General features: G+C 37.4%; 1 protein-coding gene across 4 annotated transcripts in view; it reads left to right on the plus strand.

Moving 5' to 3' along the window:
* Positions 1 to 16,727, plus strand: part of AKT3 (AKT serine/threonine kinase 3) — a 150,349-nt gene that overhangs the window by 55,885 nt on the left and 77,737 nt on the right. Inside the window, exon 1 of one of the 4 annotated variants that reach the window (XM_048296303.1) lies at positions 7,262 to 7,265. The exons of 2 other annotated variants lie outside the window; for them this stretch is intronic. The gene's annotated coding sequence lies outside the window, so the exon portion shown is untranslated. Of the gene's footprint in view, positions 1 to 7,261; positions 7,266 to 9,715; positions 9,792 to 16,727 lie in introns of those variants that run through there. One more of the 4 variants, XM_048296302.1, reaches the window with a different exon arrangement.

The raw sequence follows: 16,727 nt of genomic DNA on the forward strand, positions 1-16,727 counted from the left end.
ATTATTATGCAGTGAGAGCTAAGAACATGAATCATGAAGATGACCAATACAAAACAACGTTAGAGCTGTTAGTGTACATGAAAAGCTTAAAGTAACTGGATCTTGTGTTTCTTCGTATTTGAATATACAACCTGTAGATACAGTCATCCTTTTTTTTTTGTTTTTATAACTTACCAGATTTTTCTGGTTGCTAAGAAAGAAGCAGCAGAAAAAACAAATTGTCCGTGTCATTGTGGGGATTGCTTGTACAATGGAAATTGTTGGGTTCACTATGTACATCTTTGCCGTAAGAGCTAATAGAGGAAATGAGAGTACCTATTGGTTTGCTAGCCTCTGTTTGGGCTTCACAAAGGATGCTGTCTCTGGAAGAAGCCCAAAAAATTAGCTTTTCCTGGAATTTTCTAGACAATGCTTCCTGCCTTTTTTTTTTTTTTTTTTTTGACATTTTGTAATATTACAACTTTTTATTAATCTTTTTGGTCATTCTTTTGGCCTCTTAGGGAATAAATTCTATGAATACAGTGTGTATTGCTTGGCTGGCTCAACGCAACTGAAGAATTTGTATAATTTCCAGCTGAGTAGAAGTTGATGAGAAGAAAGTAATGGTGGTTAAAAATATATAGAGCTCTCCTAATCACCCAGTGTGGATGTCCAAAAACACAGAAGTCTTCTGTTACACATGGAAAAAGTGTTAGAAGGACCTCAGGTACATTTTAATGCTGTTGAAGGATGTCAAGTAAACTGGTCAACAGTAGACTGTCTCCAGGTCTTGGAAAAGTGCTGTGTTGCAAATTTTCTTATGCCAATCGTAGATTTTCCTGCCTGTTTCACCAAAGGTAAAGGAGTCTCTTTCTTTCTGTTGCCTGTCCTTCTTTTAGTACTATGTATTTATCATCTGTAGCCCTTCCTCCTGGTAATGTTCTTACTCCCTGAGAAGTCCTAGTCTAAGCTTGTTACGCTTTTCATTTGTGGACCAAAAAAAAAAAATCTCTCAGCAGGTGCTGAATATGAAATTATTGAGTTCAGTGGTTAAAATTTGGCAAATTCTGAGGTGGGAGAGTTGGATTTTAGCTATCTATAGGTCACACTGCCAGGCTTATGGAATTAGCACATTAGAGTTTGACTTTGGAGAAGGCCACTAGACTTGTTCGTCTTGGAGTCACCAAGAAGTGCATCACTGTGATGAAGCATTTGCAATTGCTGAAAACTAAGCTGTGTAGATGCCATGAAAGGCTGAGATGGACTAGAAAAATGCTTGAATACATAATATTAATAAAATTAAAAAAGAGGTAGAGGTGCTTTGTAAGTATTTTATATTCATTAAAGAGAAGGAAGCATGTGCACTCTGACCAAAACACTTACTTGGAACATACTAGAATGAGCAGCTGTCTACAAGCAAGAATTTTCACCACCCATTGTTTGATAGAGCTAGAAGTAAAATACTTGTTATTAAAAAATAAATCTTGTGTGTTCCTAGGGACATTTCTGTGAAAAAGGGTACTCCTGAACATTGAAGGTTTACTGTTTTCATGGTGCTATTTTGGCAATCGTCCTTGTTTTCCTGTTGATGATGAGTGTTAGATGAGTGACCTGACAATTGTAGGCCTGTTAAGTTATTTAATGCCAACATCATCTTTTAACTGGTGGTCCTTTAATGATAAGTATGAACTTAGCATAGGGGTTCTGAACTAAGAGGATAGCAAATTTTAAGCAGGAGGCTAGAACCTTAGCTTCACTTTGGTTTACAGATTGCAACCAACACAATACTGCACAGGTATAGGAAAAAACCCCACCAAAGTGTAGGAAAACAGCTAATTATAGTAATTGCAGCTGGTTTCAAAGTACTTCTAACAGTTTGTGCATAATGCTTACTTGAAAGCATCAAATGGGCGCTAGTTGTGAAATAGAGCACCTGTTTGTTGTTGAGCATGTGTTTATGCAGATGATTTTTGTTGTCAAAGCACCTTGATGTAGAGTAGTCCTGTTTACATTTACATTCTCCCCAAAGGATTAACAGTGTTCTCTCAATAAATTTACAGTCTATTCTCCTCTCAAAGGCTGCTGTTTGGAGGGTGGTGTGAACAAGGCAACAAGTGCTTGCTAATCACTTGAATATACATAATTAGCGACAGTCTGGTGCACTGGAGTCTTTGTACAGCCACAGCAGTACTGATTGGCAGCAGCAGATAACAATAGTCGTGGCAAGGTGGTATTTGTTGAATATTTGAAGGTGTTTTTCTTTTATATTTGCAGTAGGCATTTTTAGTTAATTACACTATTATTCTGGAACACACTTACTATGTTACTTTAATGTCAGAGTTAAAGATCAGTCATGTGGCCTGTTGTACACAAAGGAATAAGACCTTTAGTAAATCATTTACTTCTTTTGAGGCTAAGCTGGATTCTTTTTTTTTTTTCCTTCGTAATTTTATGAGACTAAGATGGATTCCATGTTTTTTCCTTCTTAATTTTATATAACCCGAAGTCAAACTGGAAAGTATGACTAAAAATTTGGGAGATGAATGTGTGTGCTGATACTCTTGTATTCAGCAGTGATTAGTTTTACAGCTGGCTCTCTGACAGGTTCAGTACTTTGGAAAACAAACACAAAATCATTGATGATAAAATTTATGGGTGACATACACAGTAATTAATACATAACACTGGGAAAATTATTTGGATTGCTCTTAATGTTTGTTACATTCAAACAAAATGTTTTTTAATATAGCAAAATGCTTAACATCAATTTAACTGAAGGGAGAGTTCTACAACAAGTAGACCATGAACATTTAGAAAATCAGCTGAATCACTATGTATTTGGCAAGGTTAATTTGTATGAAACTCATCAAATTTCCTCTTATTGACAAGGTAGTGGTCTTTGTGTATAGGTTAGAGACTTCGAATATTCTATCTTGGATTTATTCAGGCTTCTGATATTCTATGAATTATGTTTTCATAAGGAAAAAGGGATTCCTAGATTGGATGAAACAGCTGTGAGGTTTGCTTCTAAGAGCAAAACTGTTAGAAGAGACTGCTGACTAATTATTAAAGGTTCCATATCAAAATAGAAGTAAATATGGAGCAGAATTTTGTTAGGCTGTTTCCTGACTTCTGCCTAAGCAGTACTTTCATTGATGTGGAGAGTAATGACAATTAGAATTGTTATTAATATTTTGAGGTGTCTCCAAAATGAAAAGGACTGCAGGTGTGCTGGAGGATGAGGTTAGAATTCTCAATGGTACTGCTAATGTGGAGACCTGGTTTGTGTGAAGAGCTGGAAGCTGTTCAGGGGGAGCAAGTTTGACATGCATTCTAGAGTGCATACTTTAGAAAGAAGTTAATGGAGAATGAGTGGCTAGGTAAGAAGCTCTTCAGAGAAATGTCCAGTAGGTACCATGGATGACAAACTGGACATTAATTATATCTCAGTGTTGTGAAGAAGGAAAACACATGCATGCATAAACCGTGATAGAACCTGTAAGATGCGTCTTTCTGCTCCATTGAGCAATTAAGGTCTTAGCTGGACAAATGCATCCATTTCTGAGGCTGAAGTTCAAGATTATAAAGACTATTATATAGAGATCAGCAGTGAGAGAGATCAATGGTTTAGGGACCTATATATAGTATAGCCTGGAAGAATTGCAATTGCTGAGGCTAAATAAGAAAAGAGAAGTGATAATACGATGTGTTCTTCATGTGCACACAGAGAGAAGAAATTGTTGCAATGCAGTTTGACTTTCAAACCAGGAAACCTTTTTTGAAGTGAGCATCCCATGAGAAAGAGCCAACTGAGTTGTACCAATGGCCCATCCAGCTCAGCATTCTGTCTGCTGCGGTGGCAGAGGATGTGCTGTTTAGAGAGAGCTTCCAAGTTTGGCTCTTTTCTTGCCTCTCATTCCCCTTGCACTTTCCTAGTGTCCAGAACTGTTGCATTAGTAATGTTAGATGGCATTATCTATGGACGTGTAACTATTGCACTGTGGATTTGGTGCACAGCAGTTCTGCACTTACCTCCTGCCTTCACAATTTTGGAAACTTCAACCTTCTCCCCTCCAAACTAAAGAGCTCCTGTCTTTCATCTTCTCTTAGAAAAGGTGGCTGTTCCAATGCCTGGATCATTGTGATTTCCTTTCTTTGTGATTTCTCATAATTCAATTATATTCTTCTTGAGACTTGGAGACAAAACTGTGCAAGGTAATGAAGATGTGGGCACAGCACTGTTTTCTGTATCAGCAAAACAACATCCTTTCTCTTGTTCTCAGTATCCTTTCTCACATGCCCAACGTTTTGTCAGGTGTTTTTGGCTGTTGTTGACATGAACTTACAATTTCACGGAGCTGTCAGTGATGAATCCAGGACTCAACTGAAGTATAATTTATTATTCTGAAGTAAACATTGTTAGGCATAGTTTGTATTATTTTTTCCTAGATATATTGCCTCACATTTATGTACCTGATGTTCATTTTTCATCTTTGCCCACTCAATTTTGTGAGATCAGATCCTTCTGTTCTCCTGTGCCATAGATGTGGCATTTGACTACTAGCTACAGTGTAGTATCATCTGTAAGCTGTGAGATGTCACAGGTCACACCACTGTCCAGGTCATTGAGGAAGATGTTGTATGAAAATGATGCCAGCCTTGATTGCTGGGAGACCTTCTGACTCTCTCTTTTATATGCTGACTTATTTTATCATCTTTCATTTTCTTTTAGGCAGCTTTTCATGCTTCATCCTGGTGTTTTCCCTATAACCACCTTTTAACTCTTCTATTAAGACATCCAAGTGGACCTTAGCAGGTGGTAAGGGGGGAGGGCTAGGAAGGGAGAATGACTTTATTTTCTTTCTTCGTTATGGCAGCCATTTTTTCTGACTTCAGTATTTTCATTAGTATTCTGCCTGTTTGTAAGGTCTTTTGAGGTAGTTCTTTGCCTTTTTAATACCTGTTTTTGTTATTTTTACCTATATTTTTCTGTTAATGATGAATATTTGCATATCCGATTTAATTGGGCAGCTTTCTTCCACCCCAGTGCTAAACCCACTCGTGCAGCTGGGAAAGGGAGAATCTTACACTTGAGGAGTCATATTATTTTAAAAACAATAATCGCTACAAGTAATAATAAAGTAGTTTTCATCCTGTTTTCAGATTCAGGGGGATCTGTGGACTACTTTGGAAGACTCTACAACAGGTTACTGAGAAAAAACTAGCCAACTTGTCCAGGGTATAAGCACTGGACACAGAACTTCTTTTGATATGTAGGACGCTGTGTGTTTCTGCTGAAAAATGTTAGCGTTCCGTGAACTGAAAAAATTTGAAACCTATTGTGTGAAAAAAAATGTTTGGGTTCTTAAATGCTTGCAATTCTTGATAGTTCCTAGGCAAGTAATGCAGAAAATGGTTTCCTTGAAGCTTTTCAAGATGCAGAGTAAGAATACAGAGAAGTAAATTAGCATAGGGAATGGGAATCATGGTTCCATTCCAGTTTCTCTTTTAATATTTAATATTTAAATGAATATTTACATCCCAGAGAGAAGAAAATAGAGAAGAAAAATGATAATATTTTCAGCTTTGGAGAGAATGCCTTTAGAACTTGAGATTCTGAGAGCCTGTGTGGTTATTGAGGAATATGGGATTGCCTTGCATGAGAAAGAACCTTAGTGCAGAAATGTAAAGGAGCTCTTGAATTCAGCAGCTTAAAGAGTAATGGAGCTCTGTGACTGAAGGTTGAATCCAGTTGTATTCAGAACCAAGATGGGGATGATTAAGAGAAAGATTGAAAAATACTAAGGAGAATATTTTGACTGTGTCAAGACAGCGTGCATTTTGGAAGATAAGCATTTAAAAAACCAAATAGTTTTTTGCCAGTACCTGCATAATGGGAGAAAATTCTGTCACTTAGTTTTTTTTTTTTGAAGAGTCCATACTGAACTGATGAGATGTTCCTGTTCATCTTAAAATATATGATGCCATGAATAAAAATCATAAAATGCCCCATACAGATTTGCACATGAGATACTCAGATTAGCACTGAAATGTAAATTTGGTGAGAATTTGTCCAAGACTTGCTCAGAGTGTTATTTAAATGAAACAGTAAAAATCCAGTTGCTCTTTGCTGAAGTCCCTCCTGACATGCTGTTTGAGAAACACTGCATCAGTATTAAAAGATAAAACTATTGTAGTTTCTGGTGTGTTTCATAGCTGGGTACTGCTTTTGCCACCAATTTGGCACTTTCCTACTCAGTACCATGGAAAGAGCTCTCTTACTGAATGTGGAGTGTCTGCATACCTCCCTTCCTGTGTTTTTCTGTTTTCTCATTGTATTGTTAAGCCCATTAGGTCCTTGCATTTTTCTAAGCGAAGGTACTGATTTATGGTAATGAAATAATTTCTTATAATATTGTTTTGACATGTTAAGCAAACGGAGTTCTTTAAAGTCACTGTAAAGGCACTTTCTGTAGTGCTCTTTGTGTTCTTGGGCTCAGAATACTACTGTTCTCTTTGTGGTGGCACAATTACAGACGTAGGGAGCTAAAGGTGTTGTGTAAGTCACTGTTAATTTTTTTCCTTAAGTGGAAGCAGGAGTGTTACTATTTTTGCACTTTCACCTAAGGAGCAAGCTTGCATGAAAGATGAAATGGGGCAGCAGGACCATCCCTTTACAAAGAGAGGGGCAACAAGAAGCTGTTTGTGTCTGCTTGGGTGCTTGTACAATCAACAGTAGATAAACATACAGCCCTCCCACTTGTTACTCACATAACCAGGTCCTTTAGACAGATGTCCATCCACTGTGTCATGGAGAGAGGGAGGTTGTGAAAACAGTATCTAAAGGATGTTTTAATTTTTATATCTAATCAGATCAAATGGTACACTGCTAATGAAGGGAGAAGTTCAGGTAGACACTGCCTGGAACATAGACCCCTTGATACCTTGTGATGAATTCAGAAGGAATAGGATTTGCCAGCTGATGGGGTCAGTTATCTGATCTTGCAGAAAGCTGTCTGGTTTCTGCCTTGCTCCACCTGCTATTTTTTTTACCTGTTGGGCTAGTGAGCTGCGCAAGTGGCAAATCAGACAATGAAGACCACTGGGCAGCAGGACTGGAACGAGGAGGAGGAGGAGGAGGAAGTGTTTCTTCCCAGCTGGATCAGCTGACGTGTTGTTGCAGGGGGAGTAGAAGGCTTAGACAAACTTCATTAGAGAAGCCCTTTATTTGAGTCTGGGGTGCAGGCAGAACTCCCTTGTGTTTTTAAACTCCTTCACAGAAAGGGGTTTAAATGAAGGTAAATCCTTCCTTAGCCTCAGATATTGTCAGCGGTTTAAATTTAAGGAATTATAGAGGTGTGATTAAATCACTTAATCCTGCAGGTTTTAATGATGGCAAATCAGATATATTTATAAAAGATGAATTATTTATTATGACAAATGAACAGATAGAAGATCTTAATCAGAATTACTACACAGTGTAAAAGCTAAAAAATACTAGTCAACTATAGTATAACGTAAATGGTATAGTGCACTATATTAAAGCAATTCTTTTTAAGCAATTATATTAAAGCTAGCAATAGAAACATTAAGTAGAGGTTTTGATATATCTCACCACACTCCAGTCATGAATACTTCTTCCGCTTTCCCTCAGTGCCTGGGAAATAACTGTAGAGAGGTGTCCCAAACTCCACAGGAGAAACTCCACTGCAAGAAAAGGCTGTGGAAGAATCTAACTTGTATGAAAGTAGACTGGACTTTCATAGCATAAAGAAGCTGGCTGCCAGTCATAGGCCTCCAGGTCAGTTTAGCAGCTGTCAAGTCTTACTTCAAAGGGACAGATGTGTGTTTGAAGCTGGTAAGCCAGGCCAGCCTTTTAGCTTATTCAACACCAAAAAATACCACTATGGTGCCACCAGTAGCTCCCACAGAGACCTTGCATTGCTTTGTCTTCTGACCAGACTCCAGGCCAAGCGGATCAGTTTTTTCAGGGCAAAGCATCCTGCTACAGATCTAGTGAAAACTTTCATCTGGAATACACAGAGAGGTTTTGGTGGAACTAGGGGAGTCTGAAAAAACAGGTTTGTTTCAGCATCTTTAGAGGGCTGGAGTTTTTCTGTAGCTTACTGATCACTGATCCCTTGATGTCCCCTTCTTCTGCCCCTTACAGAAATGGTAAGTACATTAGAGAATGGCCAGATATCTGGGAAATGTTTCTCCCCTTAATCATGGATTGTATGAAGAGAGGTTACTGTCTGTAGATGAATAATCGTATCACGAACTTTCAGTCATTCCCTACCAAAATTTTATCTGCTGTTACAAGACCAAGCTGTCGCTGAAAACTCAATATTCTTAACTTTTAAGACTAAATATGCCTAATATACCTAAACTAAATGGTCAAGATAAAAAATTTAACTGAATTAAACTGTAGAAATCCAGAAGAAAATCTTTTGTTAAAACTGTTTCAGCTGTGCTGCTGATGCTTGATGTTCTTGAGTGCACACTCTTGTGTAAGCAGAAATATGGAAGACTCTTAGAGGAGATGAAAAATTTGTGTCACTTCTCCCTGATGTGGAACCTGTATTCCCTGGTGAACGTCAGCATGGAAAAATGCATCAGCATCATAACGGGCGCTCATCTGCAGCACGACTCCCGGAAGACAAAGCAGCGTTTTACCTCTCGGGATTAACAAACATGTGGCAGCTTTAGTAGTGCTGTTGGTAGTCAGGTGATAGACTGGCCATATGTCCTCATACCTCATTCTGGCATGAGATTTTTTCTTCCCCCCTCTTTGAAATTTGAAATAAAAGCATAGCTTTATTCGGTTGTCATTTGTTCCAGTTCTTATGTCACAGACTTGAAACTCTAAAAGATCTTTTAAGAAGTTCTGCACCCAAGTTTTTATCACTCTTAAGTCTTTATTGGAAAGGCTTCTTTCTTTGTTTGGTTAGTCTTACTGGGGACATACAGAAATTATTACAGAATGTAGATGACTTGCCTCATAAGAAGCTTAAGCATCTAGTTAGGCTCTAAATAGGGAGATGAATGTTTAAGAGTTCTTTGGGCACCTACACAGCTCAAATCCATTCCCATAGTACAGCTTGGTCCTTTTGACAGTGCCATGTTCACAAATAGCATAGGGAAAAAAGAGAGGAGGACAAGGTTTTTTCCAGACAATTAAAACTTGCATCCAGGTGATTAAGAGTCCCCATCTCTGTCTCTGGGGTTTGGGCCAGTCATGTGAGGATTTGACATAAGAAAAATAATTGTTTAATAGTGTTTTGCAGTGGGGAGAAATGGAAGATATTACTGGCTTTCAAGTATCATGAAGTTAAAATATTTAATTTAAAAATAACTGCAAGCTTGGAGAAATTGTGTTTTCTGTCTTGTAGTACTTTATCTCTGGTGTTTTAGTACTCTGAGGAGATAATTTGTAGTTCATTTTAAGCAAATTAGAAAATAAAAGTGTTACATCAGTGTAATGAAAACATCATTATTAAAGGCTGAAGGAAGCTTAAAGTATGGATTTGCCCTCACTCTTACATAAGTCTTTATATCCCTTACAGATCAGATTCTCGTATTTCTGCTATTTAGATTTTACCTAATTTATTACTTTAAAAGAGAGTTTCAACCATGATTCTTAAGGAATTCTTTAATCCGTTAAAATAAAAGCGAAACTCACAACTACCTCTAATAAATGTTTTGATTAAAATGGACATTTCTGAACCTTCTACAGACAATACCTGCTCAGATGTGACAGCATTTGTGACATCACCAGTACAGACTTTCACAAGGATTTTCAAGTCAGTGTTGTAAGTTTCCATTTCATTTTTGTTAATTAGAGAATTGTGCTGTTTATTTTCTAGAGGGAAAAAAGTCACTAAAAGCGTATCAAATTTGTTTACTTAATTCAATAGAAATGCAAATATATTTTTTTGAAAATTACAGTTCCTTATTGGTCCCTATTATTTTGGTGTCACAAATGTTAAATATTTGGTGCCAGTTAATTATTGTATGTATAATCAGAATTTCAGAAAAGCCAGATGTAGGAGGAGATTATCAGTGTTTTCTCATGTATAAAATTTCACTTCTGCATTGAATAAACTAATTGTAGAGTTTGCTGGGATCTAGTTAAGGTCATCCTGTAAGTTATTATACTGTTTTGGAGGCTAAGTCATTAAGCCTTTTTCAGTAGTTAGATTAGGAAGAAATTGTATGCTAATAGCAGAGAAACCACAAGATATGTATCTGTTAGTGAAAAAAAGAGTAACAAACTTCATCCTGAGCTTGGTGAGATAAATTTATATGTCTTATCCAGGCCAGTCATCTTTCAGTTCCATCTTGTGGCCGGAATTTGGGGGTCATATTTTATAGCTGTGTTTTAAAAGTTTCTAAAATCACTGAAAATGATGCAGAAATTTTGTGCTAGTAAAATGGCAGGGCTAAAAATTTTGCATTTTTGCTTCTCATTCAAGCTTTTTTTTTAATTAAGAGGCTGGAAAAACTTGAAGCAAAAGACTTTTAATACCTCATTTGCCTGAATATTTATTGCAATTGTAATATAATAAAATCGTGCAAGATAAATTAATGTAAGATATGTACATTAGAATTGAACTGTGTAGTAGTTCTTATGTGGGGGTTATGAGCTGTTTTATTAAATTAAAGGCAGTGAAAGCTTTTAGAAATACGTAGAATTCTGAGGTTATCAATTAGTTGGGTTTTTATTTTTTTAGCTTCTTCTAATTTAATTGTAATCTGTAAATTAAGAAAATCCTTTACTGACCAAATTGTTCTTATTTTCTTAGCACTGCTGTTAGGATAGGACATATTTCACAGCTAACTCAAAATTACAATTTATATTGGGATCTCTAATTTGCTAAGATTTTGTAATAATATTAAATTGTAATAACGATTTCACATGTAGAAGTATGTATTTCTAGCTTTTCAAATGGTGCATTTTAAGTGATTGTTCAGTTATTTGTCGGAGTACAGAGATTTGCATAGTTTACATATTTTTGATCTATAATTTCTGTGTATATAGGTGTAGAGTAAATGACAGTATATTCTGACACATGTCAGGATAGAATTTGGTTGTATAGAACGTGCAGTTGTTATTAGGGAAATTCTTGGCTTAATAGTTTGTCAGAACCATTGTGGCATCATTGCTTAGAGATGCAGTTGATCTTAGAGGCTAGAATCACTTGAACCTGATTTTCTAGCCTGACTGGAAAGCAAGAATTGCACTCACAAGGCAGAGCAGCAGTCTCATTAATTAGTAGTTAATCTTGCCTAAGTTCATGCTGATGCCCCTTCTCCTTTGCATCTTTCTTGCCCCCAGCCAATTACTCCCATCTTTCCTTTGTGCTGATACTAGCTGTACAGTGACCTGAAATTGTTTTGATCTGGTCAAAACCTTTTTTCTTGGGGTGCGCTTTCTTTAGACCTGTCTCAGCTGTGTGGGTGCCAGTGCTGATGCAGTGGAGTGGGATGTGGGATACGCTGCATGCTTCTTTGCAGCTGGTCCTCACCTTCCCAAATGAACTGCCCTGATACTGTTACTGTTCTTGTATTTGAGGTGAACCAAAGTGGCCAAGAACTGGGACTTTAGTTCACCATCAGTACTTCCTGGCTAGTACCAGATATGTGCTAGAAGAAAAGATGCATAGCAATTAAAGGAAGAACATGCCTATGTTGAATGTTTACTCCAATTTCCTGATGGTGAGATTTTAATTTTTTAAGAGAAAGTGCTCACACAAGTTTGGAAACGTGTCACAGCATTCAAGGAGAGGCTGGCTTTTTCTAAAGGTGCTGGTAGGACTGGGTGCTGAATTGGTGGGAGATTGGCTGTATTGCCATGGTGCAAACCACTAGTTTTGTGGTGAATTTATAGCATTCAGCTAGGACTGTGCATACAGAATGTGTGAAAAACTTTTCTTGAACTCTTCTGAAAACATGTTCCTGTGAAATGACTGGTGCCCTGCTATTGGCCACTTGTGTTGTTAAACCCTTTTGTTGTAGTTCTTCCTTTGAAAGTGGAGCCTAATCCAGTCTTTCTTTCCTCACTCTGCTTTTCTCTAACTCTGGTTATTTCTCTGTGTGTGTGTTTTGTCTTGGAAGCTCTTCTGTTGTCTTGTCATTTTTAAGAATGTAGTTATCAAAACTGTAATTTATTTGTTTACCTTGGAATAATATTTACAGTGTTTGTAAAATTCTGTAACTTTACAAATGAGAATATTTCCCTTTCTTCTCAGTATTGCATACTTAAACAAGGGGTATATTAATTGTTCTTTACTGGTTAATTTAAAACTAAACAGTGTGTGAGCATTTCAGGTTATTTCTGTAGCTGTTTATTAATTCAAGTAATTCTTCACTGCATTTCGTCTGGTGTTTCTCAGCTCACTGGCATAGTGTTGCCACTCTGAAATTCTTCACATTCTTAATAAACTCAAATAGTTTTACTGTTTTGCAGTACATGCAGTGGTAACCCTAGATCATTGTATATATTGACTGAAAGTGTTCCTAACAGAGAACTGTAGAGCTTCATGGATTGAAAGTTGAAAATTTGACTATGTATTCCTATTTTGATTTCCTTCTTTTACCCAATTTCCTTTTTCTGTTCTGTTCCACCACATGTTTTTTTTTCATTCACACAATTAAGTTCTTTAAACTTAATAAAAGCTTTTCTTAAAAGATGAAATAAATTGTGTCAGTCTCCATCCATTTTATTTTCTTGACATTCTTAAAGATAGCCCATATGATGGGCATGATTTTTCTACTCAAAAGCAGTGTTGTCTTGTTTATCTTATGTCAGTTTATGTTATTTAAGTCTGTGATTAAAACCAGAATTTTAAGCAGTTTTCTTTGATTGCCATCCAGCCAAGTTACTTGAAATTTTCAAGGTTTTTTTTAAACTCTTGGGGTTTTTTGTTTTGTTTCTTTTTTCTTGGGGGTGTGGGGTGTAATTCTCCATTTAGAATCCTTCAGTCAACCTGTTAGCAGTGAAGGATAGCTTTTTTCTGCCTGTAGTTTTCACCTCACTTACAATTTCTTAGTAACTGTGGATGTATTCTGCCTAGTTCTGGGACACTTTAGTACTTAACGCTCCTCTTCAATACCTCCTTTCTGAACTAGAGTGACTGAAAGTATTTTTCTGTTCCCTGAAGTAGATTCTGTTGTTGTCTTCTGAGGTAAAAACTAATAGAAAGAAATCGTTCTGGTTCTTTGCAGGTGTGTTGTGCTCAGCTGCAGACTTCATTTTGTGTCTGGTTAATTTTTCACTAAATTTTCATCTCTTAATCTGTTTTTTATTTCCCTTGCTTGGAAGCTCACTACGTCTTATTTTCTGAAAGCAGCACTTAAGATTTATTGATTTTCCCATTTCACTACAGTATTTCTTTATGTAAAGAAACCTACAGTTTCCCAGCTCCACTCAACTGGTTCCTTGTCTTGTCTGATTCCATGATGATTTGGTTGTAAGAACAGGGTGAAAAGCTGGAAATATGTCCTAAAGAACAAGCAGATCCTAAGGGCTGGATGGTATATTTCCCAAATTTTGCAGGGGTCCTTATGAATTAAGCATTTGGTTTATTAACAAAAATATTGCAAAGGATGATCTGGAAAGAAAATGGGGGTGGAGGTGAGGGAGTGGATTTGAAGTCTTTGTCTCCCTCCCGTGCCCTGTGTTGAAGTTCCGTTTCACCTTTAATTTACTGAATAGCTCCTGTCCCAAATATGATGGAACTGAAATATTTTGTGGTTACTCTTAAATGGTTCTTGAATTAATTCCTCTATACTGCATGGGTGAGAAGAAGAATAGTTTCTGCTCATGTGTTTTAGAGCCAACAGTATCAAGGAGTATTAGTGTCAATAAATTACTTCTCTGAACTTTATTATGTGTGATATTTAGCCAGTTTGAGAGAAATTTTTAAAAAATCCTTGAAGTGGACTCTATTTAAATTTGGGGGCATGGAATTTTCTGCAATTAATTGGATTGCTATGGTAGGCCAATGTATTAAGCTCAGGCAGTTTTGCTGCTAATTACACACAACTTCTCTGGAGTATCGGATATTCAGATCCATTTTATGAATATGGTAGGGAGAATAACAACTGTAAAACAAAGCACTGTGCATGTAAGTGACTGTTAGCGTGTATTTCAGAAGGGATAAATGCTCACCATATGGTACAATTACTGTGTCCAAGTTTTCAAATTAGCTTCTCTCATCCTCCTTATTACTGTCTTTAAAAAGAGAGGAAAAAAACCCAACATGATTTATCTACTCTGCAGCAGAACTCTTGACGCAAAACAGCAGCCCAGTTCTGTCCAGTTTTTTTTTCCTAGCATAATAGAGGCTGTCGGACTTTTTTATACTAATTACTGTGTGAGCCTCAGATGAACCCCCTTCAATTCACAGGGCTTTGTTAAGGGAGGAGCTGTCAATGTGTCTGCCCGTTTGCAGCTGTGCTGTGGCTTTAGCTTGCTTAACATTATGCTGCTTTTTAGACTTGACAGAAGGGATTTTTTTTTTTTTTTTTTTTTTTTTTTATTAAGGCAAAGCAGCCTTGTAGCGAAATGGTTTAAGCAGCTGCATTGTGGGGAAGCACAAAGAAGTTATTATTGTGTCTGTTTAGGGGGGTCGGATGGAGGGGGGAGATATTCGGCTGCTGTTGATGCCGATTGTTGACTTGCCATCTGCCAGATAGGGAGAAGAAAAAAATGACAGCTCCAGCAGGGTGTTCAAGAGGTTGTTTGGAGAGACGCATAAACATGTGCAGATGTCGAACTGAATAATGGCAAGAACTTGAGACGGTTTATGATGCTGCTGTTGTGTGTGCATATACAGAATGAATGTATGTGGAGATTTGGTTAGGAGGAGGGTACATATTAATTATCATTGTCCCCCACCGCCTCCTTTACTTCTATTAATTAGTTCAGGAGTTTAATATCTTCCCTCCCTCCGTTGTTTATTCCTAAAAAGAGCCTTTTCTTGTAGGGAAGAAAACTTTCGGTTTCTCCGTGTGGTGAGCTTAAAAAAAAAAAACAACCAAAGCAACAACTTAACAAATTTGGTACTTGTGGACGTAGAAAGAGTAATGTAGTTATTTCAGTCTCAGACATTTGGGGGACAGGTGCTTTACAAGTTCTTACATAGCTTTGTCTGCCGCAAGCCTGGTACATTGCATACCCCTACTTCTGCATCCTGAGCTTTTCTTATGCAGAAAGTGCCAATTGGTGATTGTCCAGTATTATAGAGTATGCTAGGGGTTAGAACGAGATTAGCAACTAATTTTCTCTTTCGCTTGATCTTATTTTCAGTTATTTCTCTGAAGGCAAGGAGCTGGTCAGGCATAGCTTATATTTCCCAGTTTGACAGTTGTACATAAAATAAATTTGGATTGCTCCATAGGAATATAGTTTTCTTTCTTTCACTAAAATCCTTTCTTATTTCTTGTTCAGTGATTATGGTGAGTTTCCAGGATACTGTGAAAGAAATGTGAGAAAGGATACAAGCATAGAGGCCAGAAAGGCTAAATGAAAGCATTGTTGTACAGGTGATCTCTTACTTTGATAATAGAAATGGAAACTTTAAAATAATGAATTTTCATCTCTAATGTTACATGACATTTAACATTCAGATACCTGTACCGAACTGAAAAATGGAAAATGAAACAGTGGTTGAGGTGCTTTGTGGATGTGGATTGCAGACATATCTTCATGTTACCAGTATGTATCAGGGTTTTTTGGTCAGTTTCAGCCTGACTTAAATATTATTGAAATGAACCTAACCAGTGCTTCCCACCAAGCCCTTACCAAAAGTGAAGGTACTCCACTTTATTGTGTCTTCCATCTTAAGTCTAATAAGCATCTGTAGGTCATTGATAACAGTAACTACTGACAAGAGCATTTGATGTGCCCTTCTGTCATCACTGTGGCGGAGTGGGAGATGTCAGTTTTGGATTATGTCAGTTTTAGCTGAAACTTCAGGTGTGGCTGCCTCCTGCCTGAGTACCCATTTCTGCATCTGAGCCTAGACAGAGGTCACCAGCACTGCAAATGGAGACTTGCTTTTTGCCTGTTAGGTGGGTTGTTGGTTCTTCTTCCCAGAATTGTGGTGTTTTATGTGTTCCATCACTGCTGGTGTGAAGCTCAGTTACTCTGGGTAGTGCTGCAAGGCTGCCTATCATGAAGCATTTCATGCAACCAAAGAGATCTCTTGATGTGTACAGCAGTAATGGGTGTTCCACTTCATGCACTTTGAGGAATGCTTGGACTTATCTCGTGCTGATTCTTTGCAAATGATGCAGGCTAAGCAACAAAGCAAAAAGGTTGACTTCAGTGACGTGCCTTGAGGGAGAAACGTAGGTGAATGGTGTTGGTGCTGGCTTTTTGGCACCTGGCAAGGTTTGAGTCTAGGAGCACACCTAGTGACAAGGAGAAAGTTCAGAGGAGCTATTTTAAAATTATTGCAATGTGCCAGTTTTAAAAGTGAGACAGTTTGCTTTGTGAAAACATGCTAGCAAGTGTACCAGTTTTAAGGGGGGAAAAGTCACATAATTTTTGATGACGCACGTATCTGTTAAAGAAACTCAATTGAATGATAATGCTATTGTCAAACTTACCATATTCTTTTGCAAACAATGGGGAGTTTGAAATTTCTTGTGTAAACAAGTGTTAGCTGTTTTACAACATGCTGTAAGTAGATAATATTAAGAAGATGTTTAATTCAACTTGGCCACATGTAAAAAGCATT

This window comes from Corvus hawaiiensis, chromosome 3 (genome assembly GCF_020740725.1).
Source record: "Corvus hawaiiensis isolate bCorHaw1 chromosome 3, bCorHaw1.pri.cur, whole genome shotgun sequence".
Taxonomy (NCBI): domain Eukaryota; kingdom Metazoa; phylum Chordata; class Aves; order Passeriformes; family Corvidae; genus Corvus; species Corvus hawaiiensis.